The sequence below is a fragment of the Lactuca serriola genome, chromosome 1 (assembly GCF_051521515.1).
Source record: "Lactuca serriola cultivar US96UC23 chromosome 1, Lser_US96UC23_V15, whole genome shotgun sequence".
NCBI classification, from domain to species: domain Eukaryota; kingdom Viridiplantae; phylum Streptophyta; class Magnoliopsida; order Asterales; family Asteraceae; genus Lactuca; species Lactuca serriola.
This window is the reverse complement of record NC_136408.1, coordinates 189411266-189435358: the sequence shown is the minus strand read 5'-3', so window position 1 is coordinate 189435358 and position 24093 is coordinate 189411266.

The following is a 24093-nucleotide window of genomic DNA, read 5'->3' as shown; positions in this document are numbered from 1 at the left end:
ATTTAATGGTGACCGAAGCCTCTATGACCTGAGAAATGGGGGCTCAGCATACAGAAGCATGCCAATTCTGATCCGAAGAGTTGCCCGAAATGAAATTCAGGGCAGGACAGCTCTACAACGTATCGCAAAAGTTGATACAAATGGAGGAATGCAAATGTTTCGCACCAGTCGCCTTGAACATGCTCATGAGAGGTCTGAGAGAGACCATGAAACCCTGCTGCAAGCACTGGCTGAACTGAGAGTTCACCAGAGGGGTGACCGTCGCTAGTAGTAGATGCGTTACGTTATATTCCTTGCTAGAAAGGAATCGTGTTCCTGTCTATGCCCGATGTGGCATTTTCTATGAAACTATCTTGTACTGTAAGTACTATGGTTAGGTCTTTTTACTGTCAGGAACTATCTTCTCTGGTTATGATGTAAGACCTTTTTACAAGGTCATTTTCCCGAACCTGTACGTCATGAATATCAAAGATATTGACAGTCGGCTAACTTCTGTGTTGTTCTTTATTCGAATACTCCTATCAGACTTTCTTTAGAGTCTATTTGAAACATGCTCTAGTCAAGTCATTGGACTATAGCCATTTAACTCCGGAGACATCTCCAAGTCTCTGGTAATGGTTGAATCATGTTATTCACCAACCAACAAATACCTCGGCTCGAACAACAAACATATTGAGACCATTGTAAGAACTTACTTCCGATCTTTGCTAGGACTGCATCATAGGGATGTAGGTCAAACCTTCGTGAACATACTTCCATTCCGTACTAGGACTGCATCATAGGGATGTAGATCGAACCTTAGAGAACATACTTCTATTCTTTAAATGAGCGATCGAGCTACGTTTAGATTCAACCATTTTCGCTCACAAATTCATTTTCTTTCAGTAACAGAATCATGGCTCCCAAGAAGAACGATCAGCCCATCAACCAAACACCAACTCTTCATATTGATGCAGCTACCTTTCAAGCTGCAGTCTCGGCTGCCGTGTCAGCTATTCTGACCCACCTGAATGCTAACGACGCATGTGTTAGCAGGATTGTTAACAATCATTCCAATCCAAGTATCAAGCGAAAGTCTTGGACTAACTCTAAGGACAAGTCGCTTCGAAGGGCGAACAAGAAACAACCACCAGTAACAACCTTCACAGCCACTGCATCAGCACCTCCAACTACCATCCCTTCGGGCGTCCCAATGGTCCCCAAACCAGCCAAACTTTATGCTGGAAAACTCCCAAAATGCATCAAATGCAATTATCACCACCATGGACCTTGTAGGGAGATGCAGTGCTCACACTGCAACAGGAATGGACATACTGCTAGTCACTGCAGGATCCAGATCCAACACATTTCTTCAACCACCAATGTCCAAACCTCTCAAATATGCCATCTATGTGGCGTCATGGGACACTTCAAGAGGGACTATCCATCGGAGAAGGACAACGGCAAATCCGGATGAGTTTGTCCTCAGAATGCGAAAAGACAGTTAAGGAACCTAATATAGTATAGGTTCCCTCCAAATCGTCAGTATTTATTATGTACAAAAGCATGTTTAAAACTAGTGCAACTAGAGGCTTATCTTTTGCGAGATTCCGTCCGTTAAGGGACTCTCGTGCTGCGTATACTTGTCTTTTGTACTATACCTTGTTTCACAGCAATAATCTTGTAATAAATCCTAAGTACAGTAACTCTGTTAATGGTTGCACTGTTGTGTTTTGTCTGTAACGCCTTATGCTCAAATCTAATGTCTTTAAGTTTCTGTATGATTCCAACATTATCATACGACTCGAGTAAATTAATCCTCGAAATACCAGCTCCATACGTACATCTCTTTCTCAGTAAACGTCTTTTAGCGAAGCCGTCATATCAGAACACCGAAGTACTCATACCAGGAGTACCTTATAGTTCTTTTCCTTTCCGAAGGAATCCCCACATTATTGCTCATGCAGTACGTCAAGTTTAATTCCAGGATTCATACGGGTGATCTATCACTGAAGAATGTATACATGAGAGTGATATATAATCAATGTTCTACAGGTTTAGAATTGATGATTCCACTTTAACTTCTTTTCCTTCGATAGGATGTGAGATTAAGGAAGAATCAGTTATTCGACTACCTTTTCAGTCTTAATTATATACGACTCGTATACACGAAATTGTGATCATTGAATCACGTATGAATTCTAATATGAACTTCAGGACGGAGACTGTCCAGGAGTACGAGTAATTGCATTGGCGTAGGAACAAACTTAGAACCCAGTTTGACTCTTATAACCAGATCACCTTCAGTCTAAACACCTACGGAAGATACAAGAACAACCCGGACAACACAACGAACTACTCAACAATAGAATTATAAGACTAGGCTTCTCACCCTTGAGAGCTCCAGTCTTATTCTTACCAGAAGTCGACGGAGTGCATTTTATGTACCTCGACAACCGGAGACTTCATTTAGATTTCCTTTAGAAATCGTTGTCTCTGCCTCGTATAGACGAATTGATTGGGAAAACACAGGGAAAGAATTTCTTCAGAAATGGACCTGAGATCCGAATATCACCAGTTCGAGTGTTAGGGAAGGATGTCCTAAAGACTACTCTCCGAACTCGATGCGGACACTTCGAGTCCGTAGTGATACCCCTCGGATAGGACCAATACGCCCATAGTATTCATGAGTTGAATAAGTAGAGTACGCCTTTCTTACTGGGATCAGTTCGTCATTTCTCCATATAATGACTACTTATCCACCCTCGTAGTAAGAAAGAACCCATAGAAACATTACCCTCGGAGATACTTTCTGCAAAGTTCTCTGAACAAGAGTTTTGGAATTTGGAGTCAAATTTCCTGAGACACACTTTTAGTGTTGTGGGAATTCTTGAGTACTTTGTCAAATTATCCAAAACCGTTGGGAATTTGTCAGCACCATAGTCACCGACGGAAAATTCGCCAAATTCTAGGTCTTACAGACCTACTATCATAGTCCATTCGGAACTCCCCGTAAACTTCAGGGACCCTTTCGAATTTGACCCAGCAAGGGATGGCCCTTGACTGGGAAGTAAGCGAGAGGAAGAACATTTGGAATTCCAAGTGAGAGACCAAATTCTTTAGGAAACCTCACTCTGGGAACGGCTTAATACGCTTCGTAAAGCGTGGAAAGCTAAAATCCAATATAGTTAGGACCCCCAAGATTCTTACCAGAATCGGTCCTGCATCTCACAAACTAGACCTACTCCGCGAACTCAGTAACGTACATTTTTCCCCTTCGCGCCTCGAACTTGAAACAGTATCCTTCCATTAGGACTTTCGTAATCCCTCTCGACGAGATCGAAATCTACGAGATCCTTGCCTTCGTATTAGAACCGTAGTGACCCTCGACCGAGTGCCCAAGCGGACGAAGCAACGCCGTCGCCTATTAGTGAAAGTTCGTTGAAATACCAACTGAGAACCTGATTTCACTTGGAAGCGCGGGAGCAAATCGATTAGGAAGTTTTCACCTAACGACTCGATCATTTATACCTACTTCCTTATCTAAATTCTAATTTCGAGACGAAATTCCCTTTAACAGGGGGATGATGTGACAACCCGAAATTTCCATTCTGAACAACCCATATCAAGACAATAGAGCTTAGAACAGTTTCAGGGAAATTCCAGACTTCGGGTATAAGTTTGGCAGTTTTCAGGATTTACACTTAAGGAGATACCAGGAGAGTGGTTGCACTAGGGTTTTGTGCAACACTGTTATTCCAACACTCTGTTATATGAGAAATCATTTCAGGAATAAAAATATTTTCTGCCAAAAATATCTCAGGACTATAAATAACATTCTAAACCAAATTCATTCTTTATTCGCATTTCCAACTAGAGAAAAGCCATTTTCTCTCTCACGGATCTTCGGGTTTTTATCCCAAATCATGAGTACCCCTCTCTAGTAGTGTTATATAGCTTTAAATGTGTTCATAACATAGATTTCATAGTTAAATCACTAGATTTAGGAGTTTACTCCCCAAGGTGTTCTTGGGCGGTAAACTCCCGAAACCGAGCCTAGCTTGTTCCTTGTGTTATGCTACTGCCTTAGACTCAATTGTAGGTATATTAAGGACAAGAAAACAATCAAAGAACACAACCAAATGATAGTTTACGGCCCAAGTGTATCTTAGGCCGTAAACTCCATAGAAATGGACCAAAGGGTGTTTTTAAGACACCTAAAGCCCTAGACCTTTACATGAAATTGATTCCCACTTAATTGAAGGACCAAAGCACATCAAAATCACTTATCAAAGTGAGTTTACGGCCAAGACTTTGTTCTTGGGTCGTAAACATGAAAGAATGGCACCAAAGTGTGCCTAATGCCTTCATATGCTTGGAATAAAAGCCTAGAACCTATACCACATGTGCAAGAGACTTGAAAGCATCAAAATCACCTCTTGAAGTGAGTTTACGGCCTTGGTAATGCTCCTAGGCCGTAAACACCCAACAAGGGCACCAAAGTCTGCCTAGGGTCCCCAATTGCTTTAAACAAATGTCTAGAACTTATCCTTCAAATGCATGAGGCTTGAAAACAACAAGAACACCATTCCAATGGAGTTTACGGCCATAAAATCCAAAGGAAATAGCCTTAGGGCCGTAAAATCCTAATTGGAGTATTTCTAGACCTTAAACCCTTTCAAGAATTGAACCACCAAGTTGGAGTAATTCTAGGAATCAATTGGAACTTCAAAACACACCAAACACACATGGTTGGGAGTTTAAGGCCGTAAACTCAAGAGTTTACAACCGTAAACTCCATGTGTGTTGGTATATGAGGAGTAAACTCATATATGGGATCCTTTGGAACCCTAAACCCAAGTACCTTGCCCCACAATAGCTTAGATGCAATCCTTAGGGCTTAAAACACTTATATAAAGTGTTTATTATGTCTAGGATGTCTTAGCTTTATCAATTAGTAATTTAAGACTAATTGAGTGCATATATGTATGATTATATGTTCATTAGGATCGTAGTGTGTGTACAAGTCCTCACTTGACACGTAGCCATCCTACACCGTCCAGTTTGTCCAATCTAGGACTAGGAAGGGAAGGCAACTACCCGAGTTCAGGGTCTATTGGTTTAGAAGTTCTATATTGAAGTTTCGTAGTGAGATATTGTCGATTCCTAACCTTAAGAGCTTATTCAAAAAGTCATTTTATAGAGTAAGACCGTTACTAAGAAGGAAAAAAGCCCCCCCCCCCCCATCTCGTTCGACAACAAGCCCAAGCCCTTCTCCTCAAAGAGCACTAGTTGCCTTTCAAATTCTAAAAAATCCAAAAGGTGTTCTCCAAGCCACTTCTTATATGCTTTGATTTGATTCAAAAGAACTTCGCTTTCTCTGCTCTTCAAAAAACACAAATATAGGGTCTTTACTTTAATTCATCACGCTCTTTCCTTTCTTCGGTGCTACCTTTTTCTTTCCAAGGGACGGGGTTGGGGTGTATAAGAACCTTTTTTTTAGTATGCCCGGGAACAACTCCTACGAAAATTCAGGAAAAAAATGTTGGAACCTCACGACTAAGGATAAGGTAATGGAATTGATAGAGAAATTCATAGACCTAGGTGGGATAGGAGAATTAATAAAGGGAATAGAGATGAGGATAGAGATCATACTGAGGAACAGAAGAATTCCGTACGGGTACAACTTTTATTTGAACGAAGTGAAAAAAAATGCGATCTTTGTTGTCTAATAGAACAAAGACTAATACCTTAATTGAGTCGGTCAAGATCAAATCTGTTTATCAAAGTGCTTCTTCGATTGCTCAAGATATCTCTTTTCAACCGAGGAACAAAACAAGAAGGTGTAGAAATAGCTAGAACTGAATGCGGAAAGTATGGAAAAACATCTAGTAATGTATTTAACCAGAAAATAGATTATGCTCCTGCGGAAGTATCTACTCGTTACGGAATCTCAGGTGGTTACAGTAACAGTGAACCTTCCGGGTCTTGACTAGGAGGCTCTGCGAAGACGCTTCTTTGGTGTTCTTCCGGCAGATGAAAACCAACCAGCCAACCAGAAAAAGGCTTCTGTCCTCAGAACTCAAGCTGGTTCTATTCCGGACAAGAAAGCAAAGTCGGGTCTCTAGGTTGGCATCGAGGGAGTGATCCCTAGATCATGAGACTTGGTTAGTCTCGTGGATGAGGTCCGGGACCTTTATTCTATTGTAAGTCCCATAAAGGTACAGAAAGCATCAAAGCAGAGGAATAGCTATCTTTGATAAAGAAGAAGAGCAGCAAAGCAGCTAAGCAGGAATGAACCTTGTCTAATAGTATACCTTCTTCGATCTCCCGAGGAAAGACTCCCAGGTAGTAGTAGGCAAGTAGTTAATCATATCCCATTCTCTAACTATAACTCCGAGTGAGCTTTTCAAGGCTATGACGAGGTGCGAAGTGAAGCAAGGGTCCCAATTCTCCTGCAGTTTCGGAAGTTGGCTTCCTTTACCGAGGTTAGTTAGTTTTCTAGGATTTGCATCCGGGTTTTTTGTTTTAACCCTACGACATAGACGGAATAGGAAAAGGACTTATAGAAATCTTTTAAATTTAAAACGGATCAGTCGGCCGGGTCTACGAATCTATTCTAACTATCAAAGAATTCCTAGAAACCCTATTTGTTCCATGATCTATGGGTCTACTGGAGCTACCCACTTTGATCAATTAGCCAAGATTTTGACCGGATACGAAATCACTGGTGCTTGATCTAGTGGTATTTTTATGGGGATTCTCTCTATCGCTGTAGGATCCCTATTCAAGATCACTGCAGTTCCTTTTCGGGCGGCTGTAGGACGGACGACCGCCTATAGGTGGTAGGGTAGGGTGGGTGGTACCGCTCAGATTCCGGCCAATCTTCCTAACCGCGCGCAGGCCGGGCTTAGAGCGCATGAAACTCATCACTACCTCGTAAGGGCGTTGAGACCATAACATGTTACACGAAAGCCCCGCTTTCTCTGTAGTATTGTCACATAGCTGCCCGCCTAGAAGAGCCACTCGCTCTGTAGTGTTGTCACACAAGATAAGCATGCCGCCCGCCTGCTGGCCGGGCGAATCTAAGTTCTCTTCCGGTCAACTGTCCACCCAGTCAAGTGCAAAAAAAACACAGTAGAGAATCACGAACTACCAACAACAGGTGAGTTCATACCCCTTAATCAATGTTTTAAATGATTTTAAATGTTTTAATGGGGGGAGGGGATACAAGTAGAAAACAGTATGTTATTAAATAAATCTTATGTATTTTATAACTGTGTTTTCACTCAGTAGGTTTCATAGATTTCAAAAGGTGACACATGAAGTGGTTTTCTATCTTAAAATACCTTGATAACAAAAGTATTAGTTTTGAAATGTTTATTAAAATGACATCAAGTCATTCTTAATTATTGTTCAAAACTCCTAGATATCTTGCAAAACCATTATTTTACCTTCTTGAATAAAACTATACTTATGCGCATATGTTCATATATATGTTAGAGATTATAGTTTTCACCCTTCATTTAGATTCCAATACTCTTGGGTAGCAAGAGTGCATAAACCTACGTAAACAACCAATTACCTTCCAGTTAGCTATCATAGGGATAGTCAGAAGATATCAAACATTATTACTATTACAAGGAATCACACAAGAGTCAGTTCATTCATGATTCTATACCAATACCTTACATGATACATGAGTACACTTACTTAGGATTACCTGATACATGAATATGTTTACATATACTTACCTGTTACATGAACACACTTACATGAATACCATACAGGAAGACTGTTACTTAGGTGCATTATCCTGTATTTACTTACCTGGATACTTGTACTTAGAACTACAAGGATGATTTATTAGTATTTACTGTGTAAATTATCTTTCCTATCCCAGTTCAATGGGATAATTCGGCGGGACTTACCATTCCGAATCCCACTGATTAGCACCAGTGGTCGATGAACGTCTACGGATGTCTAAGGTTGTCACTTATTTAGTAGTCAGTGACGGGACTAACCATCCCTCTGTCCACTGTTGAAACAGTGGATGAGATGTGAATCTTCGGAGGATCATTAGGTTGACGATCTGTATTAAGAGATCAATACGGGGACTAACCCTCCCTCCACCCTGCTGCCGCTACAGAGGATGAGGGGACACTCTTCGGATGTTCCATAGGGTCTATCTTTCGCTTCGGCGATGTCGTGTTTGTCCTGGTAACCCAAGATAATAACACTTACATGATTATATTTTTTTTCCTGTTTACTTTATTTTGTGATACTTTCACATAAACGATGAGTTAGACTAAGTACTCTAGTACTAGTCAATAGAAAGGAAAAGCTATCATATTACTTACAGAACATTCGAGTCTTGGTAGAAGACTACTTAGTCATAACAAAACATTCGAGTTTTGGTAGAAGACTACTTAGTCATAACAGAACATTAGGGTCTTGGTAGAAGACTATCATATCATTTTCCTATTTTACTTTATTTTGTGATATATTCACATAAACGATGAGTTAGACTAAGTACTCTTAGTACTAGTCAATAGAAGGGAAAACCTATCATTTTACTTGGTCATAACAAAACATTCGGGTCTTGGTAGAAGACCACATTTCATACTTTTATCAACTGTTCTATTTAAGGATTTATACGACATACTTAACAACCTTCCAAAACAGGACAATATCACATAAATACTTATGAATTCACCAGCTTTAAAGCTGATACTTGCTTTCAAAATAACTTGTATTCTCAGGTCATCAGTTAGACAGGTGCGGTGGTCAGGTTTTTGAGAAGATGGAGCACAGACAAGACGCGCCTTATTTTGATTATTCATTTTATTGTTGTACATTATGAAAGAACACACATGTATTGAAGCTCTACTTATAATGCAATGGATGATGTTGTTGCTTTTTTATTATATTACATTGTTGTGATACTGTACATGACGTCCTCCACCCCTGAACATTTCCGCCGTTCGTGGTTTTGGGGTGTGACAATATGGTCCTTCCAGAATTATCACTATACTTCCAACTGTCCTTGAGAAACCAATCTTTGGTAAACCTTAGATTGCCCCCGACAATTGTTTAATCATTTTAGTCATATCCAGTTCTAAACCTTTTCCCTTCTTAATGCCCAGACATTTGGAAAATTTTAGAAAGGATGAATATAGCACATATAATCGATCCTATATCCGAAGCATATGGGAAACGATTTATGATGTCTCACATAAAGACTGAACCGGTCTTTTGCTATACAATTGCCATTTCAATTTGCCAAGTTCTCATAATTCAGATTATGAAAAGGGATGCCGTAATCATAATCGAATTTTAGAACGCAAATAATGGACCCATATACAGAATTTCCTTATGTTGAGCCATTCCAACATGAAATTCATATATATATATATATATATCCTTGACTAAATGATTAAAACCTCACGATCTAAGGTTATAGATTTGAGATGAAGTATACTTTCCTCTCCCTTAATTATAGCAAAACAACCTTTTTCCCAATTGAAACCTTTTGTTTTCTACAATCAACATTGCTAACTTGCAACCTTTATCATAATTATCATGCTCCCACTTACATGATGATTATTCGCATAACACTTATGCTCCCACTAGCTTTGACATGTACTCAGAAATCAGCTGACTTTCTTACCAAAGTTTAGATTTCTGATACTAGATTGTTTTTATAAAACTTTATCAAAATCATACACCTTCCCTTAGATAGCACACTTGTGTGTCTAAACAATTATGAAGAGGGATGTCGTAATCATAATGGTTAGACCTTTTTGCCACTTCTCACAAGTCCAAGTTAGTGTGCCGATAAACCACACATGCTCCAGTAACGACTTTGAGAATGCAAATATCACAATTGCTATCTAAGCTAAAATATACTTAATGAAAGTGTTTCCTCACCATCATTTTCATGAATCAGAGAGAAAACTTATGACACTTAGATTTAATGGTGTATGTGTTCTTATCCATGTGAATTATCAAAACCATAGTCGCAAGATAAGGATAATGACAAATCCAAACTCATATAGACTGAACTCAAGGGCCTGCCATTGCTTCCAAGTTGTTGTGCAACAAATTGAGAACTCTAAGAACTCATATGCAAAGCCAACTTTAACTGGAATGGGCACAGAATATGTCAACACGATAGGTTATAAACCTCAAGTTGTGTGCTAGTGAAGAACTTCAGGTTTTATTCTTGATTAGTTCCTGAGACTTTCAAGACCTTTAAGACTCCCACTGTCCTCTTGACATATAAGACTCCCTTGTCAAACATTCAAGAGATAGTGCGGATTCTAATCAAGACAAACACTTCACACAATTGGCCTTAGTTGGTCTTTGTTTTATCCTAAACATCACAACTTACCAATTTCAAATGTACAAGAGTAGAAAACTTTTACTCTTACATTTAACAAGTGTTTTAAACCTTCTTTTAGACATGTCACTCAAGTTACAATCTTAGAGTATAACTCTAAGAATTGTTTTTGGAATGAAGTATGAATCATCTTCTTGATTTAACCACTTCAACAATTCAAGTTCCTCTTCTTAGCTATAAGAAGGCTCTTAGAGGATGAATTGTGATAAGGTCTCTAAATCATTAAGATGATCACAAAATTGATACGAAAGTACTCTCTCCCATCTTTTCAGATTTGAGAAACTTTTATCCTTCTGCCTAATTTGATTCTTCTTATTCGCTCTGCCATACATTGGAACCTTTTCCAATGTCTCAAAATTACACTTAAGCTTGTAAGTATAACCATATTTACTGAGCTATAATAAATTATGACGAATAATCTTATCGATCTTTTATGGTGGACTTAATCAGTGCACAAGACCGTGTACTCGATCCCTTAGTCCCTCAATTGACTCACACATCCATGTGAACAAGTAATTAGTCTTAATTTTCCAATTCTTGAAAGTTCTCATTCATCATGCTATACAACTTGCATGATTCCAAGTTCCGGTCCAATTGAAACTTGGGTGATGAGAATCTTTTCTTATTTGGTAAATTTAGACATTACCACAAATGAAAGAATCAATTTCATATTTCCACTCTTGCTATTAATGGAATCATATAAGAAACAATTTTTTTTTTCCTCAAATGCCATTGTAAGGATATTTTAAAATAAATAAAATCAAAATTTTCTTTTCTTTTAAAACTATGCGGAAAAACTTATCCTTACAATCCATATGAAAACTTGTTGTTATCTATTCCTAAGCAATATCTCATAACTCCTAAGAAGTAGCTCAAGAATCCGATCTTCAAACTATGCGATAGAAATCCATCTACGCCATCAGATTCAGCATATTCTTTCTTTAAGTTTCTTCACTTTTCTTTGATTCTTAAAACATCACCATGTAACCCAGTCACATCATGTATCAAGAATCTCAGAATAGAAACTTAGCAGAGTTAGATAGTGGACTTTACCTGAAGTAGAGTCAAACTTATTGACTTTAACATCCTTAGGTAAATTTAGCAGCTTCGCAATCAATGCCCCTTTCTTTGGCAATATAAACATATGGACCCTTTGATAATGGTACACGGGACTATCACAGAATTAGCTTTTCTCTTTACCATTTGGTCAACCGAGTTGACTATGGCCGATCCCTTTCCATTGGGAAGAGAATGCTTTTATGGATTTCCTGTGTCATTATTGTCAATGTCCATCAAGTTTTAAGGAAGTTGATCTTAACAAATAGATAAGATCATTAAGGGTCTTGTCATAGTCTGTTTCATAGGTGTCCCAAAGGAACTCACTATGTGACTTAGAAAGTGATTGAATCACCAACTTTCTCAAGACTTTGAAACTCAACTCTCCCGGCTTGTCAATATGTGACTACACCTCCAAGATGTGACCACACCGAGACCTTGCCTTGCCAATAGGGCTTGAGTGACCTTAAACTTTTCAAGAACTTGTGGGTTAGGGAGAATAATTGGAGGAGGTGAAAGAAGTATGATTTCCAAGGGACATCATCTTCATTTAGGAAAGCTTGTTTCAAGAGATTTGGGAAGATCATAAATGTCTAAACTAGACATGTTTTTGGGAGATATTCAAGATAGTTGATTTAAAGTCCTTAATATGAAATATTAAGGCTAGGACCCAACAAACTATTTTATAACTTAGAAGAGGGATGCCGTAATCCAAGATATAAAATATTTGAAGGTAGGTGAATGACGATTCACCAATTTCCACCATGAAAAACGAAATAATAATTAGGTTTTTAATTGGTTTTGAAACTCCTAGATCTTTGAGATTCATTGAACTGTTCAATTGCATGTTTCAATCTTGAGTGTGCCCTTCATGTTTTGTGACTAGGATGCCGAGGATCACAAAACAAGGTGTGAAGTAACCATGCAAATTACTTGGTACCCTTAAGTGTTTACCCCTCAATCGATGTGTCGGTTAACCACACACGCTCCATCGATACTATGATAAACATTAAGTTACCCTTTGCCTACCTTGTTAAATACAAGTTAGTGTGCCGGTTAACCACACACGCTCCACTAACCGACTTAAACAAAGTGCAAAGTGTAATTTCATGGATTAGCGCCTTATTCACATTTTCATAAGTAACTAAGATTGGGTATTATTAAGAGTTTAGTTACTTAGTATTTATCATTAATACTTTTAATGAAGGGAGAATTATAGTCCTGTCAAACCCGTTCAGCTAACGACCCTCCACCAGTCAAGCAAGCGGTGGTTGAGAGTGGACACCCATTAAGTTGCCATTTTATAAGCAACAACCTTATACCCACCTTATAGACCGGCTTCGTGAATGAGGCGTACTAGCAGTAAGACTGACTTTACTCTTATATATATATATATATATATATATATATATATATATATATATATATATTATTAACTTATAATATTATAAAGTATAAGGGTTGAATTTTAACTCTTTAAAATTCTAAGGGCTAACTTGGAATTAAAGTATTCATAAGTGAAAACTTTTCAAATTCCAAAACTTGAGGGCAAGTTTTGAAACTATTCAAAACTAATTAATTCCATAACTTATGTGTTTAAAGTAGTTTTAATCCAAAAAGTCTTCAAGTTCCATAACTTGAGGACAAGTTATGGAAGACTTTAAACTAATAAAAGAATTAACTTTTCTTTATTTTATAACTTACGGAATTAATTAAGGTTACATTTTTTTTTATTTATTTATTATTTAATGAAGAGACTCTTGGTCCTCCATAACTTGAGGACAAGTTATGGAGTCATAAAACCATTTAATTAGAACCAGACTCTTCATTTTTGTAACCTTTGCCAAATTTTTATGAGTTTTATGAAACTTAAATGTGACTTTTCATATAACTTGAGGACAAGTTACAAAAACACATTTTAGAATCAACTCTTAGATTAATTTGGATTAAAAACAACTATTTCACTCAACTTTTCTATTAATCTAAGCAACTCATAAGAACAAGATAATTCAAATCAAACTTTTTCGTGTAATTAGTCTAAACCTTAAACTAATACAAAACATGAATCTATTGACAATTATCTTTTGAAATTGGATTAGCATGAACATTACCACATCAAAAACAAGTTTATAAGTCCAAAAACATCTTAGGGTAATGTTCCTAGTCTAATTCCAGCCAAAAAAGTCGAATTTATGCTGTTTGGGGGTCCAGCTTGTCGAGTGCACGAACCAACTCGGCGAGTTGGATGCATTTTGCCTTGGACTCGGCGAGTCCATTCATGGACTCGGTGAGTCTGCTGGGCAGACAACATCAAAACTCGATTTTTGAGCTCCTTTTGCAAGTATAACAAGAAAACAAGCCTAGGCTCTGATACCACTGTTGGTTTTTGAGCATTCTAACACTCCTATGGTGTACATGCAACCCTATAAACCTTGGATCTATGTTTTCTCTATAATACATGCAAATAAGAACTTTCCAAGGCTTTAATCCAAACTAGCATATTATGAAGTTCTTATACTACAAAGTAGTAGTTAGATGACATACCTTATGATGTAGCTTGATGTCTTCAAGATTTAAGAGCTTAGCACCAATAGTGTGGAAGCCTCAAATGGAATCACAAATCACCAAAACACCTTGGAAGACTTTAGAGAATATGGATACTTGTTTCTCTCTTGTGAAATCGGCTAGCCCTTCTTAGTGTACCTACTCTAGTGCCAATTTCACCAACCAAGGACATCTTTATATAGTGTGGAGGATTAGGGTTAAACCCTAATACCCATGACCTTTCATTTCCTAGGATCCATGGGTTAAACACTCCATGGACTATCCATGGAAGCTTAGCCCAACCTAAAAGAACTTGGCCCATTCCATATATATAAGAGTCCATATTTAATTAGTTCCTTTTGATCACTTAATTAATTATAAATTAATTCTTGATCAATACTAATTAAATAATATGATTCCATATTAATATATTAGAACTTATAATATATTAATATTAATCATAAGCATACTATTCTCAAAAGATTAGCCATATAAATTGTGTCGGTGAAGTGCAACCCAAATGGAGCATGCCGGGTCGGGTCAAGTACATACCAAATATAGTTATGGACTTAGACATTAATCCAACAGAAACACAGTTGTAACGGAGTTTGAAAAGGAAAGATATAGTATGTAACACAGTTTAATAAAGAGTTTAACATGTGAAAACGTTTGAGAAAGTCATTTGAAGTAATATGTTTGGTAAAACAGCTAAAAGCGTAGTAAAATCCATTTGTGTACTAGTTATTAATCACATGTGATTGATATAATAACTAGTATGATTCAACTTGTATCCCCCCCATAAAAGCATTTAAAAACATTTAAAAGGTTAATTAAGGGGGTATGAACTCACCTGTAGTGAGTGGATCGTAAGGAAGTGTCGGACAAGAGCTAGCTAGGTGTCAAGTGAAGACTTGAACACACACAATGATCCTAATAACATATAAAGATATATATATGTATACAATTAATGATTATAACACTAATTAGACAAGTAAAAACACCCTAATGTGTGGAAAATACTGTGGTCAAAGTGTTAGGAGGTCATTGGGTTGCAACAAAGGAGTGTAAAGCATGGCTATTGAGTTTATGGCCCAAGGACCACACTCAATGGAGTTTACGGCCCAGGGGAGTTTACTCTTGGCCGTAAACTCTCTAAAGGGTCATATTTAGAGGCTTAAAGGTATGGAGTCTCAAGTGGTTAAGTGTTCCAAGGTTAAACAAGAGGCTATATGAGCTTAAGGTCCAAGAATTGACCTTAACATGAGTTTATGGCCCATGGACCATTCCTCATGGGTTTATGGCCGTAAAATCTATATGTACATGGTCTTTTTGGTGTTTAAGGTCCCTAGTTCAATGGTGATTGGTTCTAGGCTAAGTTCTAGGCATAAGGAAGGAAATTAGGGCAACATTTCACCCTTATAGGGAGTTTACGACCTTGGGAGATCCTTGGTCGTAAACGCTCATCCAATCCTTGATTCTTAATGTTTAAGGTCCTTAACACTTCAAGGATGTGATCTAGGCTAGGGTCCAAGGACAAAGAAGGGACTAGGGTGCATTTTGCCCCACTTATAAGGGTTTACGGGCCAAGAACATGTCTTGGCCGTAAACACCTTTGATCTTGTGTTTCTTTGTGATTTCTAAGTGCAAACAAGTCCCACTCAAGTGTATAACAAGCTAGGATAAGTGTACTTACAATCTAGAAGCTTGATTAGGTATTTAAGATCCAAGAACACTAGTTTGTGTTCTTGGTGTTCTTGGTGAAACTAAGAACACTAGAAGATCTACACAAATGGAATGATTTTACGGATGAAATCATGTAAGATCACTAGATCAAGTAAGATATCAACTAGTTAGGGCAAGAAAAACTTACAAATTTGAAGATCAAGAAGGAAAATCGGATGATACTTGAGAGGATTTTGATGTTCTAGTTCTTGAAAGTGAGAAAAAATGATAAGTATGACTAAGTGTCATATTTATACCCCTTGGGGTTTACGGCCGTAAACACCATGTTTCGGCCGTAAACTCCAAACTCATGGAGTTTTGAGACCTTATTGTTGCACAATAAACCCTAGGGCATCCTCTCTCCTGTTATCTCTTGAAGTACTAGGCTTTAGAACACTCAAACTGACTCCAAAACTGCTAATTAAAATTTAGCAATTGAAAGATTGACTTTGATTGAATGCAGGGATTGTTATAAGATAGACATTTCGAGTTGTCACAGATTGATACAACCAAGAGATCACTACATTTTATAAAATATTTAGATACTTTATCTCTTTTGTAACATGCTGAGCATAAGGGAAGTTTTCAACATAAAACCATAATTGCAAAGTTTTTAGTACAATACATGAATAGAGTACATAATATACATGCGAACTATAATAGGTATAGTTTGGGATTCATTACACAGTTTTACTAATTCATAGCTTATACATTAATAATCGTATAAACTATGGTAGATATAGTTTATGGTATACATTACTACTTTCTGAACGCAAGAGTACAACACTAAATAATTATTTAAGTATAATTATTTTTACTCTACAAGTATACATATAGTTTCAAGTGCAAAAGAACAATACAACACTACACGTAAACTAGTTAATACATGGTTGTGAGGCACTACTTCAGTTGTACCCTTTGGGGTGCGGGCTAAATCCTACCATAGTATAACGAGAGTCTCCTGGAGGGAGAGCGTGAGATTTGTGAATAAATCTATTCGGGAATGACAATCCCACACTTAAACTGCTAGCTACAGTTAGGCGGGCATGCCAGGGGTGAAAAATATCATACCATTCGACGTCTGGAGAACGTCGTAGAGGTTACTAGGTCATATCAAGCATGGTTATACCAAACTCACAACAATATAAAATAACCATCGGTTTACAGGATTTCATTCTTCATTAGTTTTATTTTAATTAATAGGACTACTTTACATTACACTGGAGAATTCCAGGGGATACAATGCATGGTTTTATTTTAAGTAATAAAACTACTATACATCACTGGTGGTAGCCAGGGTTTTCATACATAACGTACTCTACATACTAGTGGTTGCCAGGGTTTTCATACAAGGGTTTTTCATAAAAAAAAAACAACGTTATACAATACAGTTGGTGGTAACCAGACATACAAACTAACATTTTCTTACACTACTACATAACACAGTAACAAACACACATTTTGGCCTTAGGGTTTAAGTCTACTTTTCATTTCTAAAGAAATATTGGATTTTCTTGAGAAACATACAAACATTTTCACAGATTCAATGGTAGGTTTTCATTACAAAAACATTCTTATGAACTCACCAAATTAAATGTTGATGCAATTTCAAAATCGCTTGTATTCTCAGGGAATCAGTAGACAGGTACTTCCGCGAGATTTTGAGAAGACGAAGCACATAGAGTCACGTCTTTTACTCTTTTCTCATATTTTGATGTATACAAACTATGTATCAAACAAATGTATATACCTTTTATATATATATATATATATATATATATATATATATATATATATATATATATATATATATATATATTCAATGTAATGTTTGTGTTAACTTTGATTACTATGATGCAATTGTTGTGATACTATACATGACGTCCTCCACCCCCAAACGTTTCCGTCGTTTCGGTTTGGGAGTGTGACACTTGAGATAAAAGACCATTGTGCCCCAGGCCTAACTAGTCCATGACTAAGGCCCAAATACACACAAAAAGGCCCAATTACTAGTTAGCCTTCCCAAGCCCACTAGTGGCCCAATTTTCTAAATTGGGTCCAACCCCTCTAATAGGCCTTACCCTAAAGTCCAAACATATTATTAGCCAAAAATATCTGATTTTTGATGGCCCACTAAGGACCAAGGTAAAAAGTCAAAGGAATAGCCCAAACCGAGGCCCAAAACAAAACCTAGCCCACTGTCTGAGTGCGTGTGGCATACTCAGTTGTATGCAGCGCGTATTGGAGTTGTGACTTGCAAGCTACGCGTACCAGTTTGTACGCCCATCGTACTCCTTTGTTAAGTCCTTTTTGCTATTAAGCACTTAATGCTACAAACAAATGGTCCATATTAGAGATCCAAGTCCTCTTCAACGACTTAATCCATAAAGTCACTGACTTGGTGACTTTGCATGCCCCAAATAAGCCTAAACTCCAAAATGGCATCTTAGTTCCATGAAAATGGCCTGAACTCTTGTATGGGTGGATTTCAACCCCAAAAATGACAACTTTATGATTCTAAGTCCCAAATAACACTGAGAGGGGCAACCCTAAGTTCCGAAAATGACATCCTCAAGGGTCTTCATCAATAGGACCAAAAGAGTCCATAAACTCAATCCAAAAGGGATCTAAGAAAATAACCATCAAGTTTAAGACTTTATACCTCAAATGAGAGCCAAAAGCTGATGAGGTTCTGGATCTAAAAGCTTAATCTTCTCCAATAAATCTTCAAGAATGAACACCTTCTTCAAAAACACCAAAATGCTCTTCTAATGGCCTTCTAAGCTCCAAGAACGAACAAAGAAGGATTAGGGTTTCATGGGAGCTGCTTAAGGGTGAGAGGGAGGTTGGTCTTAAGGACATAATGTTCTTTATATAGTGCTCAACCCTCAAAATTAGGGTTTGGGGACTCTGAACGTACGATGGGCATACGCCACCCACACCCGCGTCCACTTATCCCTTCTACGTTGGGCATACCCCAACTTACGCTGGGCGTACTCTCGCACATGACACCTTGCATGCATGGGATTTCCTTGCCACTTATCTCCATTAGGGACCACTATTGCCAATAACTTCAAAGTGTCATAGCTTCCTCATCCAAGGTCTGTTGCCAATGAACCTTATATCCATGAAAAGGTGGCGAGAAGCCCTATGCTCCTAACAACACGCCCAAGCCTTAAAACCTTCTGAATAAAACCCTAAACCCATAAAATATTGAATCATCAGATTATGATTATACCATTGGCCTTCGAAGACACAATCGAACACTTGAACCACTTATACCCTAACCCCCACATCTGAAATGGGACAACTCGTTCCTTTCCTAAGGCCCTAAAACCTTATGACAACTGATAATTGGGTCGCAAACCTGAGTAACAAAGCACTTTCAAAATCGGGTGTTACACTCTATCTTTCTGGGAGACTCCTGATCCTTTTTAACCTAGGATACAGACTTTAATATAACTACCATAACAAACCGATGGGCCACGCTCTAATGGCCTCCTATCATATTATGTAATAGCTAGACTCGGGTCTTTTTAAGCCAGATTCGGAATGGGAGGTACCTTCCTTCATATACTAATGTGATGTAATCACATCATAACATGTAACATTTCTAGCTACAGGTTTCTTAGTTTCTAACAGTGGCTACGATACTAAAGTCGGACACTACAATGAACAAGGTTCTCATAAATGCATAACTAGCTTTGTATACTTATTCTTAAATTGAACTCAATGACCACTATGGTGGGAATATCAATTGTCTTATTAGTCATCACCGAATCGACGACAATGAAAAAAATCAATAAAATAGACTCAGATTTCTAGTGCCTCAACAACCTTGTGACTTTCTCTGATCCAAGTGCGAGTCCTATGCTTCGGGTAGTATATGACTCTACTACCCTTCACACTTACTCATACTCGTCCCAAAAATTGTCTCGCAGTTCTCAGGTCACCGTACATGAAAGAATCACACAACCATTTAACACATTGACAAATATAACATAACTAGGGATTTTATAATTTCTGAAAATAATTACCATCATATTCGAAGTCTATTACAATTTATGCCTTTATTAGGCTACATACTACAAATCTATCTATGTGAAACGACCACTTCATGTCTTGAACTCCTATAAGTAACTTCCTTTTATTGACTTCCTCGAGTTACATATGCTACCTCTTTTATAGCTCAGGGATAAAAGAGGAAGCATATCCCTGAGTGTAACGCCCGTAGATCAGGGCTAGTCAGTTTAGAGACGATAAGCATCAAAAATGACTTTTTGATGGAAGATTATTTAGAAGGATTAATCTTAACTAAGTTATAGTATATGTTACAAGGGTAGATGAAATAGTGTCAACTATGAGACGTAGTGCCTATTGAGTAAAGCCTTGGTGACGATGCGACTTCGTGCCTATTGAGTAAGCTTTGGTGACGATGCGACTTCGTGCCTATTTGATAAACCTTGGTGACGATGTGACTTCGTGCCTATTGAGTAAACCCTGGCGACTATGTGACTTAGTGCCTATTGATAAACCTTGGTGACGATGTGACTTCGTGCCTATTGTATAAACCTTGGCGACTATGGAGTTAGCGCATGTTGAGTAAACCTTGGCGACTATGGAGTTAGCGCTTGTTAAATAAATCGTGGTGACTATGGAGTTAGCGCCTGATAGCTATGGATTTAGTATCTGATAGATAAACTTTGGCAGTAATGGATTTCGTGCCAATTGCTTAGGTAAATCCTTAAGAATGAATGAATGAAGGATAGTGGATTCTTAGGGTAAACCCTTGAGAAAATAAAGGAGATATGGGGATGGATATTTGGGTTGATTGTTTGATAATTGAATATAATAAATGTATTATTGTGGGTTGAAAACCCTATATGCTCACCAGGCTCCCAAGCCTGACCCACTCAGTTTTCTTTGCATTACAGGTAATGGCACAAGGGTATAAGTTGGTGGACTTGACAAGAGATTTTGGATTATAGATCAGTAGTTAAAAATAACTGTTGTAAGGTCTATTTTATACTGTTTATGCTTTTGGTCTGTATCGGAACATGACATCCCGAGATTTTGTTATTTAATGAAAATACATTTCTTTAAAGAAATGTTTTGATAAATTCTTATCACATTTTGTTTTGGGAACAAATTCCGCAACTGTTTTCTTTAAAAGATTACTCTGATTTTAAAACAAAGCATAAACGAATCGGTCTTTTCTGGCCGTGATTTTGGGGATGTCACACTGAGCAACAAGGCTTGTTTTGTTTGGAATAATGACTCTCATCAACTTTATTTCTAAATACGCACCTAGTTCCAACAACTTTATGATTTTTGGGTTTGGGAACTAGAGTCCAGACCTTGTTTCTTTTGAACTCTGCTAATCCTTCTTGCATTCCCATGATCCAGTCAGATTCATCAAAGGCTTGTTCAGTCATGTTAAGTATAACTTGGATAGATAGGCAACAAAGTGGCATTCTTCTTGATTATATTTTGTGGAAAAAGTTTGCATATCTGCATTTGGAGTACCAGTGATTTGATTGGGTGGGTGATCCTGTTATCTTTTCTATGTAACTAAACACATGATCATGACGCAACAAAAACAAATCAAAATCCTATGTGTTCATGCAACCTAAGGATCTAAGTTTCATGTAATTACCATTACCCTATTAAAACATAAAGATGGAAGAACTACATACCTCTCTTGGAACTAGTGACCTCCTTGCTTGAGATCTTGTGCGTGCCACCTTGTTTTAATATAAAGATCCAAACAAGAATCACTCTCTTGGTTCACACCCAATGGACAAAGAGTAAAATAAGATTAACTAGGAAGAGAGTCAATTTCATAAACCCTAGGAAGGAGAGGTAATCGTCCATTATAGAGGGAGGAATAGAACTAGTAATTTGTCAAGCCAAGGTGAAAGGAATTATGAGATACCTAGAGCCATATTTAAATCCTCGGATACTTTCCTTAGTTTCATCTCTCATCCCATGTGGGATGGAGGTCAAGTTCGAAATTCCCTATCCTTTTAAGGATTATAGAATATTCCAATTAGTTAACATTTAAGTAATTAATACTAAACCCTTTTAATTAATTAAAACTATTTAATTAATTACAAGTAGTTCCTAAACCATAATAATTAATGAACTAATTTCTCATTTATTTATTCTTCTCAATTTGGGTTATGAGGGCAACCCAAGAGGACCATGCTATTATTAGAAATATTACCAATAGTTAATGATCTTGGACTATCTTTCTAACATTCTCCCACTTGGACAGGTCATCAACTATATGAGGTCTAATACTTTTATAATAATCAACATATAGAGTGTCATCCAATTCACATGTCGAACACTGATCTAGTCAAGATTCATCCCTCACATGAGTGATCAACTATTCCTGTGTTCTATATGATATTTATATGAATCTAAGACATGAATAAGGGTCAATCTCATAATTCAATATTATGTATCCTGATGAAGATTTGTGATTACTACATCTGACCACTAAATTGAACACATCTATTTCAGTCAGGACCCCACCAGGTACTTTAAGATGTCTACAACAAATCATCAAGGTACCTATAAATATCATTTCTCCTATTAAGGTTGAAGCAACAAATAAACTCCGACTACCAAGTGTTTGTCTACTTCATCATATCACACATGGACATACCCTTTATTTCTACTAGTTATAGATAGCGTTGGAGTAAACCAATGCATAACATAATTATAGAGCAAAATCCGACTTGTATCTTGGTTTGAAGAATATAAGATATCATCTTAGAATTACTCGTGACTATATCCTTGAAGTAATATCTAAGTGCGGGATGTTCTATCACTTAAATCTAATTAAGTACTAATGAGTGTTAGCGCAATCTCTATGTTATGCCAAATCACTGTGGATAATCAACTAATACTCATGACAGATCTTCATGCTTCTTTACATTGCCCTTCTTTGACTTTAAAGGAAGTATGGACCTTACTACAACATGTGAAAGTATATAAAGAGATGAATGACTAGTTATTTGGTTATTTCTTCTTCTTATTTTTCTCTTTAAAGGCTAAGAGATATATGATCCATATTCTTCTTCTCTCTTGAAGTGTGTAGTGTAGATTTTAAGTCCTTATAAATGCTTATTCTTAAGGATTACACTTGCTTGGTGGATACATATAGAGGAGCTATACGTTGGGTCTCTATTGCCATCTTCTATAACTTGCAAGCCTCCCCTTGAGGAATCAATCTACAAATCTTTTTATTCTTTCTTTTCATTTTGTGGTTGGAATATTCTTTGTATGAATTCAAAAGTATCCTTGGTGGATTGAAATAGTTTTGTGTTTATTTGAATCATAATAAAGCTTCCATTGTCGTTTTTAGGATTTTAGAAAACAATTTTTTAATGAAACCCAATATTTTATCTATTTGCATGCCTCAAACAACTAAACACTAAAACCTTAGATCTAAAGAGACCAAAATGCTAATAACATCTTGCATGACACAAAAGGGGAGATAATAATCCATTATAAGCACCATAATGGGTCCAAAAGACCCCAAGACACCATCATGAACAAGCAGTTTTCCAAACTCTAGTCCAATAACAAGAGGGGACACAAATAAGCTAACAACCATAGATCTACAAACCAAATAGAATAAAGCAAGGAACTTGAGTACTCACAAGAATTTAGAAGGCTAGGAAATGTTTGAGTGACTTTGGAACTTGCTACACCATGCACCAATGAGATTGCTTCTTCCTCAAGAACCATCAAATCACCAATCATTAAGGAAATAACGCAATGAAGGCTATGGTTTCTCTTGAGATGAATGTTGGGGAAATGAAAAACCTTAAAAGTTAATTTCCTTGTATAAGGCTCAAGGCTAGATATTAGGGTTTGGGTTTATTGCAGCTTTGCGACGCGACCTAAAATTATCCGCATCGCAACTCATGGCGTGGAATACGTCGTGAATTTCCTAATGCTCACGTCGCAAATTAGGGTTTTTCCCCAAAACCTTATTCTTAAATTCCTTGAAAAAATCAGAATAATTACATCCGAAAAACAAGTGTTACACATGTACTTAATAAATACCATTTCATTCGAAAGCTTGTGTAAATAAATGTAACACCCATAAAATCAGGCCAATTTAAAACTTTTTAAAACATTTCAAAGCCAATAAGTATTACACTTGTATTTCAAAAATGGTTTATTATCAGAGTTTCCCAGAGACCATAAGTGCAAAACACGAGGATGTGTACGATCACGCCTTCGCCTTGCCGAGACATCTGAAGCACCTGAAGCAATAAACTGAAACTGTAAGCACAAAGCTTAGTGAGTTTCCCCCAAAATACCAACACCATACAAATATATCCATATCATATAACAATTCCAAAACAACA